This window comes from Carassius carassius, chromosome 33 (genome assembly GCF_963082965.1).
Source record: "Carassius carassius chromosome 33, fCarCar2.1, whole genome shotgun sequence".
Classification (NCBI taxonomy): domain Eukaryota; kingdom Metazoa; phylum Chordata; class Actinopteri; order Cypriniformes; family Cyprinidae; genus Carassius; species Carassius carassius.
In genome coordinates, this window is record NC_081787.1 from 23,670,530 (window position 1) to 23,681,495 (window position 10,966).

Below are 10,966 nucleotides of genomic sequence, written 5' to 3' on the forward strand. Positions count from 1 at the left end.
GTTTCATTTGACCCAATGCAAAGGATTGATGTCAACATTTAGTAACATAACTGAGGAACATGAAGATAATTTAATAAAACTGTAACATTCTTGTGTATAATTTAATATCAGATAAAACAGGTTTTTAAGCATTGCCTTGTCAGGTACTTGAAAAAAAAAAATAATACAATAATACAGATATAAGAGGTGCACAATGAATATTGCAACTATCACCAAATATAGCGGCGGACGGCATGAATTTAGATCAGTTTGCCAATTGTGGTCACTTCTGGGCTTTGCAGCCTCAACAGCTGGTTGTAGAATCACTCACAGAAAAACAGCACAAGTGTAAAACTAGAAGCAGAATCAAAGCCACACCATCTGTCAGCCAGTTTAACTCTAAAATTAAAATATGATTATGTGGGTGGTCTTAATTCAATTCGTATCAAGTTAAAGCAGTTCAAAAAATAAAATAAGACATGGAAGCAGCTAAAATACAGAAACAGTCAACTATATGTGGGTATAACAGCAAATCATTTTTAATTGTATTTTTTATCACACAGGTTAACATGGCTTTGTCTTGCTCTCTACAGCCTGCAGTAAACTGTTGCAAGAGTTCTTGATATCACTGCTTAGCAGACGCAGATGCGGCTTACTTAGCAACGGGTGATTGTCTGCATTTCAAGTCTCCCAGCGGATTTTCCTGCTAAATATTGTTGAGGTAAATGGATAGGATTGTTTGCTATGTTGAGAGCTTTGACACGTGTGCTGGTATTTATTTTTATTCCTCTTCTCTATCATCTCTGACAGTCCTACGTAGGCACTCAGCGAGATATTGAGAACTTTGGGTATTAGACATGTGGAAGATATCGCCGCTGTGATGAATCTGAATCCCTTGCTCTAGATCAACGTGTGCGCGTGCATGTTTGTGTGTGTGTGCACGCTTGCTCAGCTCAGTTCTGGTTATTTATAGCTCCTCTTCAGCTCAGAGCAGAAGTCCCAAATGCTTCTCCTCATTAAGTCTATTTCTGCATCTACACGCACACATATTTTATAAATTCCTGCTTTTATTATTGTTATAATAATAATAATAATAATAATAATAATAATAATAATAATAATAACAACAACAATAATAATAATAATAATAATAATAATAATAATAATAATAATAATAATAATAATAATAATAATAATAATAACTATTATTATTATTATTATTATTATTATTTATTTATTTTTATTTATTTTTCACTTTCTGATTTCATGCTATTCATGCACAAGATGGTGTTTGCGAATTTCAGGCAATGTGAGTGTGGGCATGTTTACTTCCGGTATTTGAGACGTTCGCATTTACTGTAAGGGTAAACTTTCATACAAAACTTGGCTAGATAGATTGGCTATCAGATGTCAAGTAGACATTTTGAAGATGTCTTTCAAATGTTTATTATTTAAAATGTATGTAAAACTGATATCTTAAAGATGTCTATCAGATGTTTGTACACAGCAGATGCTTTCCAAAAGAAGTGAAGACTCAATGTATTTTTTACTAACTTAATTTGGTAACCTTATTTATAACTGGAAAGCATAAAAGAGTCACATGTCTTTGAAATGCAGTGGTTTTCAAAACTGTCCTGGAGCACCAGCACTGTCTTCCCCATCTTACACACCTGATTCAACTCATCAGCTCATTAGTAGAGACTTTAAGACATGGGCTGCATCTGAAAACTGAAAAATGCTGCCTTCAGAGGTTGCATTCAAAGGTAGGAAGAAACTTTTGGAAGTATTTTTGAAGGCAGCATAGATGTATCCTTTGCTGCCTTTGATTTCCCACAATCCTATGCTTTCCATTCCATGACAGTTAAGCTAAAAAATTAAAATGGCATAAGAAAGTTGCAGCCGGTGGTAAGTTTGTTTTGGATCAACTTTTTCCCCTTCTGGTGTCCTTTCTCGCAATAAATTAATATAGCAGTAATGAAATATTCACTTAGTTATCACCAAAGCTCTCTATATTTTTCTCTAGATCATTAAACCTTTACTTTGCCTCAGAAGCCTGTCCAAAATCTGATTCATGAGGTGGCTTTGTACAAAAATGCTGCCTGCAAAGTCATTGGGTGCGAAAAGGTAAAGAGGTATGACAAATAGGATGTGTGTCATATCTGCATTATATTCAGCAGAGACAGCTCTTAGAGCAGCCAAAATAGCCTAATAACAGCTGCTGTGATGCCTTATACTGTAATCAAAAAACAAAAGAAAGAAGAGGAAATCAATATCTTAATATAAAATTTTGCATTTAATAACTTTATTCAATTGCTGTATATTTCCTACTTTCTGAAGGGAACAGGCAGCTAAATAGGACATTTATTATAATGGGTTTATGTGAAAATAGTTCACTTAAGCTAGAAGTTATTTTAAAGGTCTAATAAATGCTAAAATGTATAGCTAACTAATATACTGTAATGTTTAATGGCTATAATAAATGGTTAAATATAAAAACATTAAATAAAAATAAAAATCTAGAGACATCAGTAGCTTTGGTATCAGTGATAAAATAAAGGTACCATTAAACAAATATTAAAAATATACTTTCTTCTTCTCATTTGTATATTACTTTGAAGATAGAATGATTTTTTTTTGCAATATAAACATATATTTAAAAGCTTTAATTAGCAATTAATCCCAAATAATTTCACAAAAAAAGTGTGATTGGTTATTTTGTAATAAATTGACAGCACTAAGGTTCAAACAGGCGTAAGGTTGTTTGCACCTTGTGCAATGTGGAATTAGTTTACAGCTTTTTCAAGCATTTTGTGATGCATTTTGGAAACAGGAGATGAGCCCCTTTTCTAATGCACCACCTAACTTGATAAACCCCTTCTCAAAGATTTACTGTTTGTCAATTTTATTTGGGTGACACACATATTCTGAATGCCTTCGGCAGAATTTGAATGAGCCATTTTAATCTAGATTAATCTGCCCACCACTAATATATAAATATAAATATATATATATATATATATATATATATATATATATATATATATATATAAAATAAAAAAATTAATTAAAGTTATGCATTTAGCAGACACTTTTATCCAAAGGGACTTACAGTGCATTCAGGCTCTCAATTTTTAACTATCATGTGTTGGAATCGAACCCCCAACCTTGCACTCGATAACGCAATGCTCTACCAATTGAGCTACAGGAACACTGTGTGTGTGTGTGTGTGTGTGTGTGTGTATGTATGTATGTATGTATGTATGTATGTATGTATGTATGTATGTATGTATGTATATATGTGTATAATTATCCATAAACCATTAAATTAACATTAAATTAAGTTAGTTTATATTTGCTAATGTATTTACAAATGAAACAAATGATTGTTACTGATTGTGCACTTTACTTTTTTGCATTTACCATTTCTCTCTCTGCTGCTTCAACCCCATCAGACCAGATCTGTGACCTTGCAGTTGAGAACCACTGATGTACTGTATTATCATCTGTTCTTTTCCATTTTCTTCCCTTTAGAGTTAATTTTGTCCTTTAATTACCCATCCTGACCTAACCCTTGTACACTCACTGTGAGTGGATCGAGATTTATAAATGATAATAAAGCTCAACGAATCAGCATTTATTAAAAATAAAATAATATAAAATAAACTTTCAACCCAAGCACTGTCCAACCATCATCGTGAAGTGACCTTAAAGTTATTGTCCAGCACCCTGTAAAAACTAGGATAGCTGAGGGCTCTGCTGCACTTTCAACATGTCTCTATTTAGAGCTTGTCCTATAATGCATTAAGGCAACCCTCTTTAGAAGAGCTCTTTTTACTGAGTGTCAGAAGCTGAGGCACATTAGATCACCAAAGCAGTAGGAGTCATGATCACTTAGCGCTGTTAGATTTATAATTACTGTTTTGATAAGAACATGGTTTGCTCCTTGCACGCATTGAGATGCCATCCAGAACTAGGTGACTAACTGGCTCTTCGGCTGTGAGTCACACTACAAAAGGACTATAAAAAGCATAAAAGGAGACAGTTCGTTAGGCAAGTAACATTTCCTCACATTATCTCTCGATCACAAAGCCTATGCCTTATACAGAAACCACTGACCAGAAAATAGTGGCCTTTAACTTCTTAATGAACTGTCAGTTGCGGCATGATTGTTCTTGTATAAACTCCTCAGCTGCGGAAGCACATGATCAGTTTTACATGAGGTTCCCCATCCCCATCCCCGTCATTACCCAAATCTACTCATAATTTAGATGATATCTTAGCTGTCGGTTTGATGGATGGCTCATTTGGGGAAATTGTCTGATCATTCATCTGTAATTTGCAGGAACCTGTATGGTCACCAGATGTGCGATTAGATCCATAATTATGCGGATCCTTCTAAGCATCCCTCATTTTCATCCAAATTGGTCTCGGTTGAAGAAAAACTTTCTTTTCCAACTTTGGTTCTGCTGAGAAAATTAAGCTCAACTGAGTTTGTAGTGGTCGTTAACATTAATCAAATTTTCATTGCTAAATTATTCCACATAAATCACGTCTGAGTTCAGATTTGTCTGTGTAAGGTGTGTAAAGTACTGTGAAGATAATTCTGCCAAATATCGAGCAGGCCCAAGTGCCGGCCAAACCTTTAATCCATATCTGTCCCGTCTTTTCAAGACAGATGACCAAGTGTTCTTTATCATGCAGCCTGGAACATTCATGATTCAGAAACTCTATAATAAAATGCCATATTTTTTTTTCCCTTGGAAAACTTTTCTTGACTGCATGAACTGCTCATTAGTTCATTTTCGTTTTGTTTCACATGTTCGGATGGCATGTGCTGCTTGAAAATAAGTGGAGTTTTTCTCTGGTGCAAGCAGTATTCGTCAACAACCTTAACATCCTCTATTTCTCCTTAAGATGTATCCTGTGTTGTCAGATCTTGGCTGGGACTCTTTTTCAGAATTGCATCTCCGCCTATACGGGAGGCTGCAAGATTGATTAACTAATCCAAGCATGATTGATGCCCAAGCCTTTAGCATTATCCATGTACTCCCGCTAAGCGCTATCAGCCATGTGCACTTACTTTCACTGGCTCTTGAATCCCGGGCTTTTCATGGCCCTATCCTTGGCTGTCTTATATCATCATGGGGACCACTAAATCATTCCAATAGCTTAACCCAGAATGATTTATCTCAGTGAAGGAACATTGCTTATACTGTTTATTTTGGTCAAATTGAAGGAGATCTGGCAGAGCGAGGCCTCTGGAAGGTCAGAAGGTTTGTGGCTGCTACAGGAGGCCATAGATGTGCACAGAAATGAATGACAATGTGCATGCTGTGATTTCAAGTTCACCTGGTGATCTCTGGACAGTCTTCTTTCATTGTGAGCATCTTTGAAACGTGGTACAAGTAACATCAAATATAATAGAAAAAAAATAAAAAATAACAAAACAACAACAGCTAATATTTAGTCACAATGAAGGTTATATACACTTCTTGTAATCTCTCTCTCTTTCTCTCTCTCTCTCTCTCTCTCTCTCTCTTTCTCTCTCTCTCTCTATATATATATATATATATATATATATATATATACAGTACAGACCAAAAGTTTGGACACACCTTCTCAATCAAAGAGATTTCTTTATTTTCATGACTGTGAAAATTGTAGATTCACACTGAAGGCATCAAAACTATGAATTAACACATGTGGAATTATATATGGAATTATATACATAACAAAAAAGTGTGAAACAACTGAAAATATGTCATATTGTAGGTTCTTCAAAGTAGCCACCTTTTGCTTTGATTACTGCTTTGCACACTCTTGGCATTCTCTTGATGAGCTTCAAGAGGTAGTCACCTGAAATGGTCTTCCAACAGTCTTGAAGGAGTTCCCCGAGAGATGCTTAGCACTTGTTGGCCCTTTTGCCTTCTGTCTGCGGTCCAGCTCACCCCTAAACCATCTCGATTGGGTTCAGGTCCGGTGACTGTGGAGGCCAGGTCATCTGGCGCAGCACCCCATCATTCTCCTTCTTGGTCAAATAGACCTTGATGCCTTCAGTGTGACTCTACAATTTTCATAGTCATGAAAATAAAGAAAACTCTTTGAATGAGAAGGTGTGTCCAAACTTTTGGTCTGTACTGTATATATATATATATATATATATATATATATATATATATATATAGTATATGAGTGTGTGTGTGTGTGTATATATATGACTATAATATATGACTAGAATGGAAGTCATTGTTAACCCAATCATCTTGGTTACCAACATTCTTAATTACTTTCTTTAAGCAGCTAAGTAAGTGAGTAAGTTTGAAATGACATGAAACACAGTAAATACTGACTATTTAATAATAAAATAACTATCTCTATATATATATTTTTTTTTTATAATTCTTCTTTTTCCGTCCCACTGGGAGTCAATGTCAGCCCTATGAACCTATGATAAATAGTGCAATTATTCAGTTTGGCATACTTGTTGTGATGGTCATGGATAGTGATCTGACCAACTTTGGGGTCTCTAGAACCAACTCTATATGATCAACTACCTGTCCACCATTTTAATATTTGACATAAATTGCAATATATTTTGAACCACGTGACGTATTATTTTTTATTTTCCTTTTTTTTATTTCCCTGCACTTGTTGACATATGCTAGTTAGCTTGGCATAAAAATTGGTTAGTATGCTATTTAGTTGCCTTTTTTCTCATGTGTCTCTTCAGATGTCAGGTTAAATGTAAGCCATGTCAGGATTTTGTTAGCTTTTGTCGGCTAATTTGGTCACATATTATGTAATACCTTTGTTTGCTCATTCTCACACTGAAAGCGTACTCTGCTGAGCCACTTGAACCAAACTTTACAGGTCCTGGATTCAAATCCTTTGTGGCACATAATATGCAGTGCTTTTATATAGAAAATCTAATGAGAGTTATGTGCTTTTGAGATGCATATTGCAATTTTGTTTTTGTAAGATGAATATCCAGATTTCTAAATAATAAACACTTTTTTTCTCACTTCTGCTGACTGCTGGGACTCGGAAGAAGTGCAGGCGGATGACAGAAGACATAGCGCTGCGTGGTTATTTACAAGTGCGGAGAGAGAACAAAACAAAACGCCGGTCACAAATTAAAAACACAAAGCGAGGAATTGTAAAGAAAAATGTAAGACAATTTTAAATATAACTCTGATTGAGTGATTCTTCGGTGAGTGAAACATGGACGAATTTACATTTTTGGGTGAACTAACCCTTTAATGATTAATATAAATAATTAAATGTAAATTACAAACAAAGGCTGGTCTGATTTGCAATAATGATTATGATCCATTTGCAGGCTTAGAAAATATGAATTTATATAATCTGAAACGAGTATCAGGTCTTGAGAAGATCACATTCAAGATGGACCTTAGGACTCGCGAAGTAATCCTTTCTAACCTTTTTGTGACATTCAGATGATGCATGTCTTTGATTGTACGGTGATCCAAATCATCCTCCTCCTTTCCTCTGAAGTTCTTTACATCTGTACGCCTTCACGTAACATCCAGAGCTTTTACACTTCTCTAAGTTTCCCTCACTAATTTCAGGGATTGTTTTAGCTCTGCTCTAGACTACTCCAAGCCCCTCCTGCTTTTAAATGTAATTAATTTCATTTTCTGAAATGAAATGACAATGTCTGGCATGCAATATGAATTATTGTAGCCCGGTGGACTCCTGCCAGTGTCATTGAGGGATGGTCTCCCCCAGTTCTGCCAAAAAGCCGTCCGCATGGCACTGAAGTCACCATCCCAATACATCCTGCATATCCACTTTTGTCTTGTGCTCGATGGGCCTGCTGAAGGAACCATATGCTTAAGCGACACCCATATATCTAATGTGTCATAAATCAAATCTTACGGTCCGCTGGGTTTTGTATGGAGCTAGGATACCCATTTTGGCGTACACAGGAATGCTCTTCTAAGAAAGGAAATTGCTTCACATGTTTTATGACAGCACATCCCCTAAACCAGAACACTGCTGCATGTCAAACAGCATAAGACACTTCAGTGGCTGATAATAAATAGCAGCCAATTAAAGAGAACACTGATTTTCAGTTCTTCCACAATGCATTTTTAAAACATGAAGACCACCCAGCATGACAAGTCTGATGCATTGATATCATTTTTACTTTGACTTTTTTGTGGATTAAATGGGTTCAGACAACTTTATAAGTAAATATCAGTTGTTATTGACCACATTTATTATTTACCCTTTGCTATGCCGAACCTGTCAGATATTTATTCGTAAGCCTGTGTTGCTGTTTTATTGTGGTTGAAGACATAGCTCCTTGATATTTGCAATAGAGTGGTGTTAACGTCTAGTGAAAACATACCATCAGTAGGAACAATTTGAGTGAGGCTCTAATTCTAGGCAAGTGCTCTAGAATTAAAAAAGGACTTTTTCATTTCATTAACTGGTTTGTGCTCGTGCTCTCAATCCGTGCAGGATTCAGAACCATGGAGAGGGACAAACAAAACCATATGACTGTGCAACTCAACACTGAATCTGAAGCTTGAACCAGCACACTGATTTCAACAATGATAATTATCAGAAATATTATTTGAGCAGCAAATCATCATATTAAAATGGTTTATGAAGTATCTTGTGACACTGAAATTCAACTTTGTATCACAGGAATACATTCCATTTTAAAATATATTCAATATATTCAAATATATTCAATAAGAATAATTATTCACAATTTTTACTATATTTTTGATCAAATAAATTGAGTATTGGTGAAAATAAGACTTATTTTAAAACATTAAAAATATTACCAACTCAAGTCTTGCAAACTTATGAATGGCAATGTACTGTCTGCCATTTTAGATAAAATCATCTGACAGCTGTAGTTCACAGACTTGAATTACAGTCATACAAAATACATAAAGTAGTCTTATTGTGTTTTTCTTCTTTTAAAGCTTAATAGATATGACAACTATGCATTTCTGTTGCATGGAAAAGAGATGCATAAAGATTATTCAGAATTTTTCCTTTTGTGTTACATTGGGAAGAATAAGTAGATGCCAGTGCCCTGTTCGGTGAATCGAGGAAAGCTTTCTTCAGTCAAGGTGGTTGGGGACTGAACTCATTTTGATCCTTAGCCTGCACTTCTGTGCCAATAGTCCAGTTCCAACTGTTCCACTCCACCTGCACCAGGACACAAACTTCATTTTCTACTGCATGAATATTGCCCAGAATTTACACGGCTCAGGGCTCCCTCTCTCTTGTTCACTGTCACCACTGATTTTGAAAGGAGAGATCTGTCCTGTCCCAGTGCTGCCTCTCTTTTTTTAATTCAAAATAAAAATGTAATAATAATAATAATAATAATAGAATATAAATAAATACATAATAAATAAATAATAATATAAGAAGCTGATAAATTATGCAGGTTTCTTAAAATTCCACAAGGTATGCTGGAGAGTTAAAACTTTTTAATGGTTTCTCATCAAACGGTTAATAGTGGAGAAGTGCAATATTTTTGAAATTAATGAAAATAATGCACATGAAATAAGTTGATGAAATATTAAATATTACTGTATAGATATCTGCTTTGTATATTAAGAATATGCTCATTTAACAGGCCAAATCCAGAGATAAAAATGTTCTAGCAATAGTGCAAATTAAAGCACAACTCTCCACCCACATAAATACCTCTCTAGCATAACTGCAACTGATGTTCAAATGAAACCTACTCAACTGCCTGTCACACATTTGTGCTTAAAGGAATGGAGTTTGCAATGGTGCAATTGGTCCTTCATTGTTATAACTTTCTCACCTTCTGCTGCCTAGTATTTGCTGCTCTCAAATATTAATGCAACATGGTATGCTAAGCACAAGCAAGAATATTTCATTATGAAAATACTAGAATAAAAAGTGAAGGTAAGATTCCCAAACTGATCTAATATTAGATATCTAATTATTTATTTATCATTTAAAATATAAATTAATTAATTGCAATTTTTTTTCCTTGAAATTAATCACAATTAATCCCACCTAACATTAAAGTTTTTAAATAAAAATTTATATAGCATAAAATTTCACATTCATTCATCAAATTACTGTAGAAACAAACTAAATATTGTATATTTTTAATATTAGTTTAATTGTATCTTTTTTATTACTGACTTTTTTATCACTGATACCAATGCTACTGATGTCTCTAGTTTTAATGTATTATTATTATTATTATTATTACTATTATTATTATTATTATTATTGTTATTATTTTATATTTAACCATGGACTATAACCATACAACATTGCAATATAATTGAGAGCTATCAATTTAAACATTTACTAGGCGTTAAAAAATAACAACTTCTAATTTAAGTGAACTTCAAACAAAACAATTTTCACATAAACCCATTATAATAAATGTTATATTTAGCAACTGGTGCCCTTTAGCAAGCAGGACATACACAGAATTATCAAACTTTTTTTTTTTCTTCTTTTGCTCTTTGATTAACAGTCTTCATCTTCATTTGACTCGTATATAAATACTTACATGCATGCACAGTTTTAAGGCAGCTTCAATCGCCTTTTTGGTAACTTTGGTAAATGATTTAACTAATGACACAACTACGATATTGCATGCTCGTAATTTCACTTCTAGGGAACTCAACACTGCGTCCCCTAGGCTTAGGGGACACTTTGGGGAATGCCACCAGCACACCTGAGGACAAACATGACCTTTGTGTTATGTGTCTCAGCAAGGAGCACGCGTGTTCAGTGCTCGAGTGTTCTGAATGAATTCACTGAGAAAAATGTTCAGTGAGGAAGTCTGCTCTCACCTGTCCCTATTCTCGCAGGATGTGGGGCAGGCCCCTTCACCTGACGGCTCGGGTCACGCTGCTATCCAAAGGAACAGCGTAAACTGGCATTGTGGGCTTCACAAGTTTGAGATTGCGGAGAAGCTCCAGATGTTTTTTTTCTTTTATAT